The sequence below is a fragment of the Tenrec ecaudatus genome, chromosome 16 (assembly GCF_050624435.1).
Source record: "Tenrec ecaudatus isolate mTenEca1 chromosome 16, mTenEca1.hap1, whole genome shotgun sequence".
In the NCBI taxonomy this organism is placed as follows: domain Eukaryota; kingdom Metazoa; phylum Chordata; class Mammalia; order Afrosoricida; family Tenrecidae; genus Tenrec; species Tenrec ecaudatus.
The window spans coordinates 52,240,755-52,246,463 of NC_134545.1; the positions used below are offsets into that span (position 1 = coordinate 52,240,755).

General features: G+C 46.3%; 1 pseudogene; it reads left to right on the forward strand.

Annotated features, from left to right (window-relative positions):
• The first annotated feature begins 4,517 nt into the window (after window positions 1–4,517).
• LOC142429191 (phospholipid phosphatase 5 pseudogene) lies at window positions 4,518–5,319 on the forward strand (annotated as a pseudogene).
• The last annotated feature ends 390 nt before the right edge of the window (window positions 5,320–5,709 follow it).

The following is a 5,709-nucleotide window of genomic DNA, read 5'->3' on the forward strand; positions in this document are numbered from 1 at the left end:
CACATCAGACAAAGGGCTCATTACTAAAATCTACAACACCATCGTGACCTGCAAAAAGAGGAAAACAGTTAACCTCCTTAGGAAGTGGGTAAAAGAATTGAGAAGAACTTTCACTAGAGAGGAGATCCACATGGCCAATAAACATATGAGAAAGTGCTCGAAGTCCCTTGCCATAAGAGAAATGCAAATCAAAACAACCATGAGATACCACCTAACACCCCTGAGGCTAGCCCAGATCAGTAAATCAGAGAGCAACAAGTGTTGGAGGGGCTGTGGTGAAGTAGGAACCCTCCTCCACTGCTGGTGGTCATGTAGATTTGTACAGCCACTGTGGAAAGCAATCTGGCGATACTTAAGAAAATGGAAATTGATCTACCTTATGACCCAGCCATCCCTCTACTGGGCATATACCCAATTGAAGAAGCAAATAAAACACGACCAGTCATATGTGCTCCAATGTTTATTGTGGCACAATTCAGAATCGCAAAGACTTGGAAACAGCCTAAGCTTCCATCGATAGACTAGTGGATTAGCAAACTTTGGCACATACACACAATGGAGTACTATGCAGCACTGAAAAGCAACGATGAGCACATGAAACATGTTATTTCATGGGAAGAGCTGGAAGGAATTATGTTAAGCGAGGTAAGCCAGACCCAAAGGGACAGGTACAACATGAGTCCCCTGAGGTAAGTACAGTCAGCATGACAGAAATAGAAGAATAAACATCCATCCCACAATAAACGGAGGAAGCACAGATAGTTGGAGGGAGGGCAGCCATACCTAGGGAGGTACATGAGAGCCCAGCATAAAGGAGTAGTGAGGCAGGGAGAGGGAGAACCGGTAGGGGGAGAATCCGAGTGAATGGTATTGGGGGGTGGGGAACAGGGTACTAACCCACCCGGGGGAGAGTATCAGTTGTGTCCCCACAGATCTGGAACATGCATACGGACCCCACCACGACACACCAAACAAGGAGGGCAACGCAAAGTACAGAGGTCTACACAAAGAGGCTGGACGACACGCTGGCCCAAACCAGAATTAGGCCGACCCCCACACTTGAAGGGAATACCACAGAAAACAAAAATAGATTGTCTGGAGTGGGAAAGGAACTGACCCACCACACCACATCCAGAAGGAAGCTGAAACAAAAGAAGGAGAAAGGACGTAGTGAAGTACACCTGGGTCCACCAAGCCCAAAGTCGATAGACCAGCTAGAAGGGCCCGTCATACAGAGAGGACCATTCAGCTGACCACACTACGAGATACGACATCCTGCACCAACACATGGCCCTACACGGGACAGCACCTGAGACACAGTGTGGGATGTGTGACTGAGCTGACCCCACCACACTGAGGCAAACACTGGGGGCGTGCAATGGAGCAGTGGAGGAAGCAGAGCAAAGGGATCCCGAGGGAGTATAAAGGATGGACTTCCGGGCCAGGACGTGGCACCTCACAAGCTACATCTAGAAAACACTCCTAAAGGCCAACGAACTGACCTTGAACTACTAGCAATTTTTCTTTTAATATTTGCTATCTTTTTGTTTTGTCTTTTGTTTTTTTTAATTTGTTTTGTCTTTTACCTTGTAAATTTTGTATGTTAGTGGCTTTTCTGCTTATCAGCGTGTCGATGTTGCTTCGGTCAAAGCCATGTTCTTATGTGCCACTTGGGCGCTATCAAAGTCATCTGCATTAGTATGCACATATTACTATATCAGCAGGTCCACGTAGACAAGATAGGCTGGACAAATAATGAGAGAAGAAAACAACAGGACCAACGGTCCTGGAGGGACATGAGAGCGTGGGAGGTAGGGGAAGGGAGTAGGTGTCGCCCAACACAGGGACAAGGGAACAGCGAGTGGTTCAAAACCAGTGGAGGGAGGGGATGGGAGGACTGGTAGGGAGTGACCAAGAGCAAGGTAACTGAGAGGAATTACTGAAACCAGAATGAAGGCTAAACATGGTAATGGGACGGGAGGAAAGCGAAAGGAAATAGAGGAAAGGAGTAGGAGGCAAAGTGCATACAGAGAAGCCTAAATACAGACATGTACATATGTAAATATATTTATGATTATGGGGGAAATAGACTTATGTGCATATATTTATAGGTTCAGTAGTAGGGTAGCAGATGGACATTGGGCCTCCTCATGCATAATCCCCCAATACAATAGCACCTCGCCCTGCTAAACAGTCATTGCAGGATACCCACCTTCCTGACATGATCACTGAAGACAGACGTGTGTGTAAGCAAACGTGGTGAAGAAAGCTTATGGTGCCTGGCTATCAAAAAGATATAGCGTCTGGGGTCTTAAAGGCTTGAAGGCAAATAAGCGGCCATCTAGAAAGAAGCAACAAAGCCCACAGAGAAGAAGCACACGTCCTAAGCGAATACAAGGTGTTGAATGGACCATGTAGCAGACACCAAGGAACAAAAACAATCATTGTGTGATCACCTTCCTCACATAATCGCTGAAGACGAAAGTGTGCATAAACAAGTGTGGTGAAGAAGGCTGATGGTGCCCGGCTACTGAGAGATATAGCGTCTGGGGCGTTAAAGGCTTGAAAGCAAACAAGCGGCCATTTAGCCCAGAAGCAACCAAGCCCACCCAGAAGCAGCACACCAACATAGGTGATCGTGAAGGGCAGAGGAGACCAGGTCTCCAACAACAAAGGTGGAGTGGTGGTGAGAATCACATCACCATGAGAGAGGGGGAGTACATGATGGGGACTCAATGCCCATCTGTAGACAGCTGGACATCCCTTCCAGAGGGGTAGTGGGGAGGAGATGAGTCACTCAGGGTTCAGTGTAGCAACAATGAAACTAAAAACCTTCCTCTAGTTCCTGAACGCTTCCTCCCCTCCCAATTATCATGACCCCAATTCTACCTTGCGGAACTGGTTATACCAGAGGATGTACGGCGGTGCAGTAGGGATCTGGAAACGCAGGGAATCTAGGACAGACGAACCCCTCAACACCAGCGGTGGGAGTGGCGACACCAGGAGGGAAGGGGGTGTAGAAAGGGAGAACCAATCTCAGAGATCTATGTGTAACCTCCTCTCTGGGAGATGAGCAATGGGGAGGCAGGTGAGGGGAGACGCTGGGGAGTGTAAGATAAGATATAAAAATTATTTATAAACTATCAAGGGACCAGGGGGGGAGCGGGGAGGGAGGGGGAAGGTGGAAAAAGGGAAACCGAGCTGATTCCAGGAACCCAAGTGGAAGGTGAATTATGAGAATGACGAGTGCAACGAATGTATAAGGGTGCTTTGCTCAATTGATGTATGTACAGACTGTGATAAGAGCTTTATGAGCCCCAATAAAAAGATTTAAAAAAAAGAGTTGTAAGAGCCCTAATAAAATGATCTTTTAATAATTTGTGTGTGTTATTGTTTGAAGTGAACTTGTTTGTTGCAAGACTCCAAGTCCATTTCAGTTTCACTCTCCTCCTTTTTTCTTTAAGTCACTCAGAACACTGTTTAGGTTTGAGGGCTAAGGAAGCTGGAGGGATCTTTTAATAATTTTTAAAAAACATTTGCATAAAAAAGAATTCAACCACTACAGCAAGAAAATAAACAAGGGAGCCCTGGTGGCATAGTGGTTACGAGTTGGATTGCTAACTTCAAGAAAATAAACAAACAAAAGTAAATAAATAAACATGAAATACTTAGGAAAAAATCTAACAAGAGAAACAAAAGACTTGCACAAAGAAAACTGCAGAACACTATTACAAGAAACCAAGAGCCCCACACAAATGGAAGCATATACCATACTCCTGGATAGGAAAGCTTAATATGAAAATGTCAGTACTACTCAAAGCAATCTATAAATGCAAGGCAATTCAAATCCCAATGCCACCCTCATTCTTTAAAGAGAAACCAATCATTAACTTCATCAAGAGAGGGAAGAGACCCAGGATACACAAGGAACTCCCTAAGAATAAGAAAGTAGGACGCCTCACACTACCAGATCTCAAAACTACTACAAGACCACAGTAGTCAAAATAACCTGGTACTGACTGAGGTAGTTAGTTTATTGTGCCAACCTGACCAATAAACACATGTGGAGTTAATGGAAGGCTGGAGGAATAAATGGCTCCATGTGCCTCGCCTTTTGAGTTTTCGGGTCTCTTGCTTTCTGACAGTCAGACCAAGGTGCAGCTGCCTTGGCCAGTTCCCTGCTTTAGCTGGCAAGGCTCACTTCCTGCAAGACATCCCTGAGGAGAAGCCACATGGACCTACACTGATGCTGCCTGGGTGCTGGAGCGCCCATGTGGAGACCACCGCCAGCTCTGAGATGCTTACACATTCACTGACTCGGCTTTCCTCCTGCACTTGGCATCATTGCGTCTGTTTTGTGAGATGGAGGAGGACTTTGTGGATTGGTGTTGGACATTCATATGTCCAGCATATGGTGATGATTAATGTGTTAATGTTAGCCTTGTGGGCTTGGGCAGCACTAGGTTGGGATGTTTTCTTGATGCACATTTAACTTTTATATAAAACTCTCTCTTGAGATGGGGAAGGCGGCGGATTTGGGGGCTGAAGTGGGCCTGCAGGTCGCACTGTTTGCGGCCTTACTGTGGACCGAGCTGCTCACGCCCTTCCACAGGCTGATCCAGCCCGAGGAGATGTGGCTCTACCGGAACCCGTATGTGGAGGCCCAGTATTTCCCCGCCAAGCCCATGTTTGCCATCGCGTTTCTTTCTCCTCTGTCCTTGATCCTCCTGGCCAAGTGTCTCAAAAAGGCAGACACAACCGACAGCAAACAGGCCTGCCTGGCTGCCAGCCTTGCCCTGGCTCTGAATGGTGTCTTTACCAGCACAATAAAACTAATAGTGGGGAGGCCACGCCCAGATTTCTTCTACCGATGTTTCCCTGACGGACAGGCCCATCCCAACCTGATGTGCACAGGGGACAGGGACGTGGTCAACGAGGGCCGTAAGAGCTTCCCTAGTGGACATTCCTCCTGTAAGGCCAGCATGGCTGCCCCCTTCTGCCCTCTGTTCGGGACCCTTGAGTGTTAACCTGGGACGTGTGTGAGGATGGAAATGTGACTCCTCCTTACCTTGATCTAGAGATGGCTCATCTCCCTGTAATGAGCTGGAAGGTTTTATAAGCCTTGGCCTCAATTAACAAATATTCAAGGGCACAGCAGGCAGTTCACCTTCCTGAGACCTGCATCGTTTTAGTTTTCTATTTGTATAAATTCGGCAGTATTGACTTAAAAATACTTATTGAAGAATAGCTTGGTGCCACACCAGGTGCTTTCAAAAGCATCTTAGGGTCTTGATTTGCACACCCCACCCCCACCCCAACCACCCGTTTAAGGTGGGCACTGTTAACTTTCATCACTCCCATTTCTAGAGGAACCTGATGCCAAATCATTGAGCTCGTATTGTGGCGAGTCTTGGAGGCATAAGATTCTTAAGGGCCCAAAATAGTCCTTCTTTTTGCCCTTTGTTTGCTTCTCCCCCACAATCAATGATCCACAATTGTATCATCCCCCCAAAAAAAATTAAAAGGAAAATTTGTTCATGCTTAAAACAAAACTCTCTCTTATACATGAGTTTCTGTGGATTTGTTTCTTTAAAGTACCCAGACTAACACACTGATATAGGGATTAGTTCATAGACCAATGAAACACAATAGAAAACCCAGAAATAAATCCATCCACCAACAAGAAATGGATCTTTGACAAGAAGCTAA